The following is a 13232-nucleotide window of genomic DNA, read 5'->3' as shown; positions in this document are numbered from 1 at the left end:
CCAACTTCATTTCATTTCAAGTAAATACATTGCCAATACACAAGAAACTTGTATTTGATCAAAACAAAAGGGCGTGTGTGTTGAAGATTTTATCCCCTAAAATGATTGCAAAATTAATTAATTATTCTTCAGACTTGTACATAAAGAAATGGCCTGCTACAAAAATGTCACAGGTTCAACATATGGTTTTGTAGCCGAATGTCAAATGGTGTGTCCTTTATCTGGAACAGTTAGCAAATTGATGTTAGTTTCCTATTTGTATTATTCTCTAATGTCAGATAACTTGCGGATTCCCAGGTGTCCAATTGCAATGTCAAATGTATTCATTTGTTTCCAATTTACTGACGTTTATCGTAACGATGTCCCAAAACATAAAAAAAATGTTAAATGTTTGATATTTACTTAATACTTATACAACTAGTCTAAACAACAGACAAAAGATATCTCTGATTTAACCTATTGGTATAATTTATTAACATGTTTGCTTCATGGTGAGTGAGTAGACACATGTTTCTTATGCGGGTAAAATGTTTCTTTAAAACTGGTACAAAGCAAGCCTTTTTGCTTTAAGTTCAATGTGATGAAATATAACAGCACTTAAGTCCAAAAATATAATTTGAAGGGCATTCTAACTCACCTCTTTCATGTCAATATTGGATACTGACTGGGACGACTTGCTTGTATTACTCAGGTGCTTTTAATTATCAGAAATGAGGTCAAAACAGGAAAATCACATCGAGTGGCAGGGCAACAATCAACGCCTCGGTCTGCGGACCTCCCTGTCAACGTGCTAGTCTGTAAATACACGAGACAGGACAGTAAGACAGCCCAGTATTGATTTTTATGGAATGGTTCGAGCCATTACTTACATAGCACCAGGCATGACAACAATCTGCCATTAAAAAACTCACATTCCTGAGAGGGTAAAATCCGACATGTAAGAGTTTCAAGGAGATGAAGTACAAAAACACAAAACAAAATAGACGCCTTTGTAAAAAACGTTTTTACTGAAAATATACTTCACATCGTTTACCTTGATGGCATAAATTATTGCCGAGGTGTAAAAAACAAACATTGTGTTGGAAGGGAAGTCTAAAGCAGCTGAAATACAAGATAAAAGATTGAATCTCCTCCGTGACAGTTATGTATGGACGCGTATAGAAAGAAATTGATTAAAGAACCGGGTTGTCATAGTCAGTCACGTCACATTCTACGGTCTTTGATAACATTTTCGCGATTCCTTCCTTATCTGTAGTTATTCAAATAATCCATTAAAGAAGAAGGATTATTTTACATTTCGACAGCGCATATTTAAACAGTGAATTCTTTTAGATCAGAGCAACTTGACATGAAAGATCAGGTGCAACTTTACAGGCCGGCGTGGTATGTCGGGAGTACTGCTACCCGGCGCTTGTATCAAACACTTACGTTTTACTTGCAACGATGTGTGCAGGTAAAACGTTGTTCCTGACAGGTGACCTCATTTGCATTTATCTATCGTGATACCAAGTGTTTGTTTGTTTGTTGTTAAACGCTACAATAACCAATATTCCAGCTATATGACGGCGGTCTGTAAATAATGGAGTCTGGACCAGACAAACCAGTGATTGACATCATGAGCATCGATCCACGCAATTGAGATGCGATGACATGCATCAACCAAATCAGCGAGCTTGACCACCCGATCCCGTTAGTCGCCTTTTACGATAGCAAAGTCGCCTTTTACGGCAAGCATGGGTTGCTGAAGACCTATTCAACCCCGGATTTTCACGGCAAGCATGGGTTGCTGATGACCTACTCTACCCCGGGTCTTCACAGGCCGGCAAGCACATGTTGCTGAAGACCTATTCTACAACGGATCTTCACGGGTCTGATACCAAACGTACCATCGATAACACTTTCCCTCATACTTTAAAATGTTGTTATACTGTATCTGATGGCACAAGCTATCCAAGAAACAACAGAATCGCCTTGCTCAAATATTACATATTTAAATTACTTATATAATATTCAAACATACAACATGGTGTAAAATAATACCACAGTTTGCTTTGAAACCTATATACTCCCAATATATATTTCACGCCCAAAATACTTTGTGATCTTCCTTTGGAGCATTTGAAGCACATTTTGGGACACTTAATATTTCTCAGAGATTTCTAAAATCAGTTTCAAACACGTCGAGGTCCAGCATCACCACGACAGCAAATGTTCCCCTAAGGTCTTGGATCAAGGTAACTTTCGTGCTGCTGGCCATCTAGTTTTTTAGAAAAGATGGGGATTGGGGAACAAATCCAGCTACAAGGCAAAGGTAATTGGTTTGAGGTTGAATTCGTGTGACAATCATCTCTTGACGTGGCGGATTACCTCTTCCCTTCCTGACTTATCTGAAAATAACGTATTAGGAAAGCTCCACACGGACAGAGTGGGTTAATCCCATTCCTGTCAGTATAAATCGACTTCTGAAGACCTGTACGGTAATGTCTATCGTAATATGAAAAGGACAAATCTATTTTGCTGACGTTTCATGCTTATTTTAATAAGCTTATAAGTCTTAGCATCTAAGGTTCCGAGCATTTGGTTTTTGTTTCAGAAAATAATTTGTTACAGAAAATACTGGGGAAATGCCTAAGGTTTTACAAATCGATTCGCGGGGCTTCCAGAATGTCATGTAAATAGAACATCGTGCTATGAAAATAAAAACAATTGTTATCTTGAACCAGAGACCATCAACGTATTCTGTCTCTCACACAAACATCCCTTAGATAACCTCTCGCGTTATGCTGTATGTCAAGACCACAAATCTGAAGGTGTTTACATAAAAATGACGTATTCCTGAAATGCGTTTGATTACCACAATAGACCTCCACAGATATTGCTATGATGTCATGACATATGCGTTTTTGTCACATGGTAATACCTTTGAACAAACGTTTATTAACCAACATTACATTCTGTGATGACCTGAAGGGGGAAACCATGATGTTCGCAACGTCAACGGCGCTTTCAAAAATGACACAATGAATATATTTACCTGGGCGTTCTCTAATTTTGACAAATTCAGACAAGCATTTGTGTAAGTTAGCAACTTCACAAATGACACGATGCCAAGGTACCGTCCTTTTGGAAGGAGTACACCCGGGTTATGTCACTTTCGCAGCAAACTAAGATTCAAAGCTCTCAATTATGTTTGTAAGATAATTCTTTTTGTAGATTAAGGTAGATTTACCTCAATGACGCAAAACAATGTCTAAGTTTGACACAAGGCACTATGCAATTACACCGTCTAGACCTAGACTGGAAATTTACACCCTCATCGTCTCGCTGAAACTTGTTAACCTCGTCTTTACGACTTTGACTTTGTCCAACACAACACCGGAACCACCCCTCACATGTGTCCCGACAGAATACTCCTAGTATAATGAACCCGTGAAGATCCGGGGAAGACTAGGTCGCCAGCAACCCGTGCTTACCGTTAAAGGCGATAATGCTTGTCGTAGGAGGTGACTAACGGGATCGGGTGGTCAGGCTTGTTGACTTGGTTCATTCGTGTTCCAATTGTGTGGATCGATGTTCATGATGTCAATCACTAGATTGTCTGGTCCAGAATCGATTAATTACAGACCGCCGTCATATAGCTGAAATATTGCTGAGTGAAGCGTCAATCAACAAACAAAAAAAACATTGATAATGCAGTGATTGATTTCCATAACATTAGGTTAAAGAAAGCCGGACTTCTTTCACTCAACTACACCACAGATCTCGGCAGATAGCGGCTCTTTGAGAATGGAATCGAGCTTGTGTGTGTGTGTGTGTGTGTGTGTGTGTGTGTGTGTGTGTGTGTGTGTGTGCTCGTACTAGTCCGGGCAAATGCCAGTTATCCCACAGAGATACCATGCTCCAGTTTCACATGGATACCCCGCCCCCTGTTTAATACCCGTAATGCCGAGCGCCAGTCAGGGGGTTACTATAAGTGACATCTTGTACCATCTTTTTGTATGACGCAGGCGGGATCGAACCAGACACTTTATCCACTTGACCACGGAGGCGGTCTTTACATGTATACGATTACCACATCGCACATATGATCCCTTAAAGCTCCAGACACTTCTGATACTAGATTCTTAACGAACGCGTATATGCACTGGCGGTGTACCTGTTGCCCACAGATGTTAAACAATGTTGACAACAGCTTGAAATTATGTTTACATCATTGCTCATGTCTCTTTCACTCGCGTATTATGCCCCAACCTGTAGAAAAGTTGACAATGTGATTATTGTCCAAATGTGTGTAAGCGTCTATACCTAGAGTTAAATTCGTTTAGATATTTCATATTGTCCATAAAGACGATGGGGCACACGTACCTGAGTCATTCAATGGCAAGGTATTCACTTTCATTTCTAAGTTGTCTTAACAATATGAAGATAAGGGTTCTGCAGGTGGTAGCTGAACATGTCGCCAAGATGCCATGCAGTAACAGATCTACAGACTTAATTATACGTTCGAGAAACCAGTAATCAGAAACAGTTGAACAAATACCTGGTGACATGCCTACTCACATGAACAATGGCCTTTCTATCGATTTTTGACGTATCCTAACATATCACGCCGGCTCCAAATCTTTATCAGGTTACCAGGAACTGCTTTGATCACACCACTTCAGTGATTCCTTAACACTGTCCCATGCCTGTACTTCCGGTGATTGCCTAGACGTAGCTGAAAAAAGGTTTATGATCCTTTCAAACGTCCTTAATCCTGGCAGTGAGGTGCATTGTAAAATAACCACATCAAAACAGAACAAAATAGACAAAAACCTATTGTGAAGCTAAAATGATTGTTTCAGTTGATTGTATGAAGATTGCCCACAGTGTTTTAATTGATTGGGTAAGACACGTCGGCCAAGGTGATTCGAGTCAACATTTACATGAGTTGGAGTTTACATTTACCTCAGTTCGAATTTGAGGTCGAGTTACCCCTTAAGTGAATTCGAGTTCATGTTCACGTGTTTTCAGAGCAAAATGACCTGTATAAAAATGGCATCTAAGTTAAGAATATCTATCTCTGCAGAACAACATCTTGGCTTTGGACAAAAGTCACTGTTGACAAAAATATTTATTCCCAAATAAAATTGTCTGGATATTAGGTTTCCTCTATTCGGAGTAACTCGACTCCTTTATCAGACTGTTGGAAGACCGGAACATGAGCATAACAAGATGTTCCAAAATATAAAAAAGCTAACTTGCTTGAAAGATGTCCTTACACTCCCAATGTCGTAAACACAGAATCACTCGAGGCGTTTTGTGTCTCAGCCAAAGTATCCAAAAGCACGGTCCACAAGAAGTGCCGTTTAATTCATCCTTAATTGAATAACAAACACTTCAAAGCCAGCTGAGGTTTTTGTATCACATCATTCACTAGGTAGCCTAGAGCTGAAGTGTACACGAAAATAAAGCTTAATTACTGATTTCGTCGCTGAACGGAGTCGCCCAGACATGTAATGCTGCTTAAAGCTCTCTCAAGAGGAGTCTATTTACGGTACAGAGATTAACGGAGGATGATAAAAGTAATCTCACGTGCTTATTTGATCATAGCAACACCAGGCGCTTGGCTACGTGGTGCTTGTACGTCGGTGTCGGATAGATGGATAAACAGATAGACAGACACACAGACATATAGACACAGATACATCGTCACAGGGAGGCAAACAACGGATGACAGGTGATGTAGAAGTCTGAAGTCCAAACACGAAACTCAAAACTAAACAGATCGATGGGTAGACAGATGGATAGACAGGCGAAAGGCAGACAGGGGGGTGGATAGCGATGTGTAGACAGGTGGATGGATAGTGATAGGTAGACAGGTGGATGGATAGTGATATATAGACAGGTGGATGGATAGCGATAGGTAGACAGGTGGGTGTATAGCGATAGGTAGACAGGTGGGTGTATAGCGATAGGTAGACAGGTGGATGGATAGCGATAGGTAGACAGGTGGATGGATAGTGATAGGTAGACAGGTGGATGGATAGTGATATGTAGACAGATGGATAGCGATATGTAGACAGGTGTATGGATAGCGATAGGTAGACAGGTGGGTGTATAGCGATAGGTAGACAGGTGGATGGATAGCGATAGGTAGACAGGTGGATGGATAGTGATAGGTAGACAGGTGGATGGATAGTGATATGTAGACAGATGGATAGCGATATGTAGACAGGTGGATGGATAGCGATAGGTAGACAGGTGGGTGTATAGCGATAGGTAGACAGGTGGATGGATAGCGATAGGTAGACAGGTGGGTGTATAGCGATAGGTAGACAGGTGGATGGATAGCGATAGGTAGACAGGTAGATGGATAGTGATAGGTAGACAGGTGGATGGATAGTGATATGTAGACAGATGGATAGCGATATGTTGACAGGTGGATGGATAGCGATAGGTAGACAGGTGGATGGATAGTGATAGGTAGACAGATGGATAGCGATATGTAGACAGGTGGATGTATAGCGATAGGCAGACAGGTGGATGGATAGCGATAGGTAGACAGGTGGATAGATAGTGATAGATAGACAGGTGGCTGGATTGGTCAAAGGTAGACAGGTGGATGGATAGTGATAGGTAGACAGGTGGGTGGATAGTGATAGGCAGACAGGTGTATGGATAGCAATATGTAGATAGGTAGATGGACAGGCGATGAATAGAAAGGTGATGGATACACAGCTGGATGGATAGCGATAGGTAAACAGGTGGATGGACGGATAGGTAGACAGGCGATGGATAGACAGGTGTATGGATAGCAATATGTAGACAGGTAGATGAACGGGCGATGAATAGACAGGTAGATGGACAGGCGATAGATAGACAGGTGGATGGATAGTGATAAGTAGACAGGTAGATGGACAGGCGATAGATAGACAGGTAGATAAACAGGCGATGGATAGACAGGTGTATGGATAGCGATAGTTAGACAGGTAGATGAACGGGCGATGGATAGACAGGTGTATGGATAGCGATAGGTAGACAGGTAGATGGACAGGCGATGGATAGGCAGTGGATGGATAGCGATATGTAGACAGGTAGATGGACAGGCGATGGATAGGCAGTGGATGGATAGCGATAGGTAGAAAGGTAGATGGACAAGCGATGGATAGGCAGTGGATGGATAGCGATATGTAGACAGGTAGATGGATGGATAGGTGTGTGTGTGTGTGTGTGTGTGGTGTGTGTGTGTGTGTGTGTGTGTGTGTGTGTGTGTGTGTGTGACGGTTGTCTCAGGTGGAGCAGGGTATGCTCACGTCTTCGCTAACACCTGGTATGGTGACTATTTGATAGTGATCTACACATGCTCATGATATGTTTAGAATCGTGCAGTGAAGTCTGCCTTTAGAAAAGATTATGGACATGGTTTTTGCCGCTCTATTCACTGAGAAAGCGCGAACATCATTAAAATGACCACAGTGTGGTTGAAACACTATGTCGAGATGTTCACACCAAACATTCTATTATAAAACCAGGGGACTACTTGTTGACCTTTCAGATCTCTGTCCGCGTTAAGCATCACGTCCGTATGGTTAATGACGTTAAAACATGTACGTGATGCGATTATTATGTTGACATTTGTAACAAACGGTGAACGTAACACAATTGACATTATCGCTGATCAAATTAGATGAGTTATCCGAACAGAACACTTCACTCATTGTTCTGTTTCGCCATGCTGGCTACGAATTGTATCATTGCGTTGTCCATTGCGGAAATCAATGACGTCACGTGGTTTGGCTGGTAATTGTCTATTTCATGCTATGCCGTGTCACCATGGTCACGTTGCCAAGCAACGTAATGTCACCTTGTCACTTGTATTGTAGTCTTGTGACACGAGACATTTTGTCAGCGAGGATTTCGCCAGAGTTTTACAGAGACATTGTCCCGCAGGAAGCTGTATCTGGTGATTACGTCCACACAGCGGTATTGTGTGAGCCTCGCGGTGACGGAAGCGTGTATTGGTATCTCAACGTGGATTTGTAGTTTTACTTTAATCTGAATTACTATTTATCTCAGAATGTGTGGCTTTTCTAAATGGCGTATTGAGAATGATCAGGATGTTAGAGGTCTTCCCGTAGGGTTTGTGTCAATGCCAGTATGCATGTAAGCAAATATTTTTTTAATTAAACGTTTTGATTTATCCAAAGGACAAGCAATGCAAATCTCAAAGAAGAACAAAATACTAGCTATACAAATCTAAAAGAATATCGCAATATTGCTTAAAATAACATTCAAATAGGGGGGGAGGGGGGGGGGGGGGGGGAATTAGTCTTGTGGCGATGTTAAGATGTTTTGACTGACGCTTGAAAGAAATAGGTGAAGCTATGATAGATTTAGCTGTCATGGTTGTTGTCTCAGAAGAAATATTGTACAATATCACACACGTAAATACAATCAGACGGTGTTAAATATATGTACATATGTACATTATACCCTTATGTTTAAGTGGTACATGCGAGTAGTCATGACTCAATACGTCTAAAACCGTCAAGTGGACCGAATCCCATTGTCATTGAACGAATAAACACAAGGAACGCAAGTGGTGATACTTATTGAAACAACATATGGAGTAACTAACAAGTATGATGAAGTATTACTACTCGTCTGATATGGGCCAAAAACCGTTCGTTAGAGTCGCCAAATTGGTTAAAGACAACCAAACGATCTCTCGCTAAGCTGATACACCCGCCTCCCTGTCTCATACGTTTATAAAGAAACGAGTGGAATACTATATGGTGTCTGATGAATACCAGTGGACCTTCTATAGTGTGTCATATAAACTCTTAAAAAATAGGGATACTCAGAAATAACATAAACGTGTAAGAGATATTAGTGTCTGGCAATAGTTGCATGATAATAATGAACGCATTGGGAACACATCACAACCGATAGTGAAATAGATGTTTTGACCGCCAACGGTCTAGAAGGGCGATCGGGGTAAGATGGGAAATTTCAAACTTGACATTTTTAGATAACAGTGCGCAATACCGCCACGATGTGTCCCACATTCACGCACTCGACGAGGCATGCAATGGCCATTTGAAGGAGTCTGTTCAGCCAACGTGGTCGGCGGCCTATGACGTTGACGCACACGTCTCACTTTGTGTCTCAGACGTGTTCAGTGGGGGAAAGGTCTGGGCTCATTGCTGGCTTCTATAGATGTTGGGCTGCTTGAGGTGAACATTGACGTTTCGTGCACAGTCAACACGGGCGTTGTAGTCCTGAAAGACAAAATGTCGACCTACACGACTTTTAAACGGGACAACAAAAGTTTCAGTATGTTGCCTAGAAAGTACTGTCCAGTGACGCGTTCTTGCAGAATGTGTAGTGGATTCGCTCAGTCATGGTGATGTCATCCACACAATACCCGATCCACCGCCAATTCCGTCATGACGTCTCAGGCTTTCAATGGCTTCGCCGTCGCCAGACGCAACAACGCCTATGAAGGAAGTGCAAAGTGAATCGGGATTCAACTGAAAACATGACAGCCACATATTTAGAATCTCCCCTTTGTGTGACTGCTTAGAGATATCAGATATCAGATGCCTTTCTATTGGGAGACAGTGGATATCCTTGCAGGCCTTTTCTCCAAATCCCATGGCAATGCTCAGCAGAGATACAATGACAGCTTGTGTTCTACATGAGTTACAATATTTTACATCTAATCTTGATGTTTTTATCACTTTAAAGTTTGGACGGTGTAGTGTGTTCAAGTGCTTAACAACAAGAAATGTAAATTTAGTTTTACATCGATTACAGTGCAGAAACAAATAAGAAACGTATCCAGTTACTAGTAATATTGATGATTCAAAGTAGCAAACAGGTTGCTTCTAAAATGTAGATTTTAATATGACATGATGTATTTATGTATTTGAGACAAACATTTCTTGTTTATTCTACAGATAAGGATGAATCCACGCCGCGGGTGTCATGTTGCCCTTGCCTATGCTGTTCTCCACAATATATCCATATTACTGAATGAGCCGCTACAAGATGACAACGACAACCCAGGCAAACAGCCAACAGTGGACACATATGGTGGGAGGCACGATGGACGAGGCAATAGAGATTATATTGCCAATACTTTCTTCTCAAGCTAATATATACAAACTAGAGAACACATGAATTAAAGATGGTGACAATGAGTGGGTGTGTGAGCATGGTTTTACGCCGCTTTTAGCAATATTCCAGCAATATCACGGCGGGAGACACCAGAAATGGGCTTCATACATTGTACGCCCACGTCTTCGGCGTGACGGGCGAACGCTTCAACCACTAGGCTACCTGACCGCCCCTATTGAAAATGAACTGCAATCCATTAATGTTTTTAGAAACAATTTTTAAACGTCAGTTATTTTTTCCTAAACCAACAGGCTTTGGGCTCGATGTTGACGCTACGGTAGATACATTACGCCAGATCCGGCCCTATAGGCCTAACGGCGGTTCACGAAATTGTGTTTAACATTCTACATGCGTTATTTTTTAACGGCTTACAATATCGCGATATTGGTTGATAATATTCATATCTCGCAAATAGTATATAGTATTATACAATATTGGCAGTTTTGCTTAGATATTGTAGACATGGTAGACAAATATTCTTTCGAAAAAGTTCAAGGTCATGTTTAAATATGGAAAAGGTTTATCCTGTGTCAATATAAACAGACGACTTTTCGAACGTATGAAAGAGTGAAGTAGACGAAGTAAAATTCCATAAATAGAAAATTAGTTCAGCACAGATTTAAGCTTTTATGAAATATTTTACTCTGAAAGCACTTACTTGGAAGAACTTCAGATTCTAAGCCCGCTGTTATGCCGATGAAACTTGCATAAACTCAATAATTCGAGAAGAAGCCTGATAATGGGGGCCCCCCTCCGGTCTTTCTCTGTTGCAGCCTGTAGTCCGTGAAGGTTTTCTTGGCCTTTCATGTTAACAGTAATAACAGTTATTTAACGGCTGGTTACCTAACTTGTGTTTAAATATTTATCATGACGTTAAAAAGCCGGGTTCAGAGCAACAGGGCCCAGATAGTTCAAAATAGTATATTTTACTCCGTGTCACTCTCGTTTACCTGGAACTGGACTTGGATTTATAAACAGATCAACCGTTAGATTTTAGACAGTTACATAACCAGCAGCACATAGTAGTGACGCCACCAGAAAAATGGAATGGACGAGTGAATATTGTTTATGCCGCATCAGCAATTTTCCGGCTATTCACGGCGAGAACCAGTTAATAAAAATTCAAGCATATATATATATATATATATATATATATATAGTCGGAGAAATTGGACGATAATTTGTTGGATTGGTATGATCCTGGTTTAGGATTGGAATGGTGATTGCTTTGTGCCAGGAATCTGGAACGTACCACGTTCCCATATGTGTTTAAGTATACAAAGAAGTGCTAACACAGATTTATCAGGTAGATGCTTCAGTAAGACCTGGTAATGGATCTCTTCATGTCCAGTTGCAGCGTAATGGAATTTATCAACTGCTGCAGGCAGTTCATCGAGGGAAAAAGGATTCATTATAACTTCCTGAATTTTCAGAGGAAAAATGTATATGCTTTTGAAATTCGGGAGTGTCATTAGGAGAAGCACTCTTTGCTGCTGTTTCCCCTAAGTTATTTGCAATATTGATTCCGGAAACAAATGCACGTCATGAAGAACGCTTAGTTCATTTCGTTGTTCTGCGAGCGTTTGCTCTGAATAGTTTTTATTTGTTAAGATGAATCGATGATGGATAAACATTAAAAAATGTCTTGGTTTTTTCCTTTGTTTTCTAGCTTGTCTGCAATCATTGTTGAACCATGGCTTTCTAATACGAGGAACTGTGGATGATTTAGGAATAGTGTTCATTTCAATATTGATAAGATCCTGTGAACATGATTCAATAGGGTGATTTACACTCTGATACTATTCAGATAAAAGATTGTCAGCACATACCTTCTGGAATTGAGTCCATTTAGCTTTATTGAACTTCCATCTGGAATCTCTTCAATAGGTATAATGGTTTTGAGGAGCGTTGGAAAGTGGTCAGTTCCACAATGTTCATCATTTACCGTCCATCCGAAATCATTCAAAATCAAAGGATCTGCAATTGTTAGATAGAGGGGCGAATGTGTCTCAGTGGCCGGATGCAGATAGGTATTCGAATCATCATTAAAGATACGCAGTTTGTTGTTGTTCAAATCGCCAATTATAATGAAGGGCCTAATCAGTTAAATTCTGAAATGTCAAGATGAAGGTGGAATATATAATGAGCAAAGTGTAATAGCAATATGTAATGTTACCAACACCGCAACAGCTTGAAGAGTTAGTTAGTTTTGAGTGGCACTTGACTATGAAGTATGTTTTGTCTAATCAATACGGACCCACCATCTGACGTTTTGTCAGTGTTGATGAATAACTATGATAAGTATCACACCTATCAATATCTGTTTTATCAGTTCCTTCAGGAATGTCTACTGAATACAGAATGCTTTTGGATTAAACTCTTGTTGAAGAAGACCGAGTTCATTAAAATAAGCCCAAAACCTCTGCAATTCCACTGTATCATGTTTTGTAAATGATTTATGATTTGGGTGCATTAATTGGTGAGTGACTATGCATTGACCTTTTGTAGCAGACTCCCCAATTCAGTTGAAGCCATTGTCACAGATGGTCTTCTTGTAACAGAGGTATATGATTCATGTCATAGACAGGATGGAGCAAGGTTCTTAGCTTCAGTGTAGCTAATGTTATGATATTATATATATATATATCTTTTTCAAAATGCCTTTTCCATATTGGACACTCTTTAGACGAGCATGAATGCTGACATCTCAATGGATTTGGGAATTATATTTCAACTTGAAGATTGCCATAAGCTGCTTTGATGGATTTGGGTGCAGTTTGGGGGATAAACGAAAACTGATACGCACTGGTTTGAATCGTTAGTTCTGATGTCTAGAAAATCTCTCAACTCAGATACAATGTGAATCTCTGTCGTATCCTCCAAAAGATTATCCTGATCCCTAATAGTTCCTCTACTTGAATTGAGGCCCCTATTGACAGAAACTGAAATATTCCAGCCAATGTATCAGTTCACAGCAGGTGAGTTGATTGCTGTCTTTTAGCACATTCTGTACAAAGTGATCAAGATCTTATGCGTTATATATTTTTGACATCACCTGCTGCACCATA

This window comes from Haliotis cracherodii, unplaced genomic scaffold (genome assembly GCF_022045235.1).
Source record: "Haliotis cracherodii isolate W230 unplaced genomic scaffold, xgHalCrac1.p SCAF_16, whole genome shotgun sequence".
Classification (NCBI taxonomy): domain Eukaryota; kingdom Metazoa; phylum Mollusca; class Gastropoda; order Lepetellida; family Haliotidae; genus Haliotis; species Haliotis cracherodii.
Note: the sequence above shows the minus strand (reverse complement) of the source record.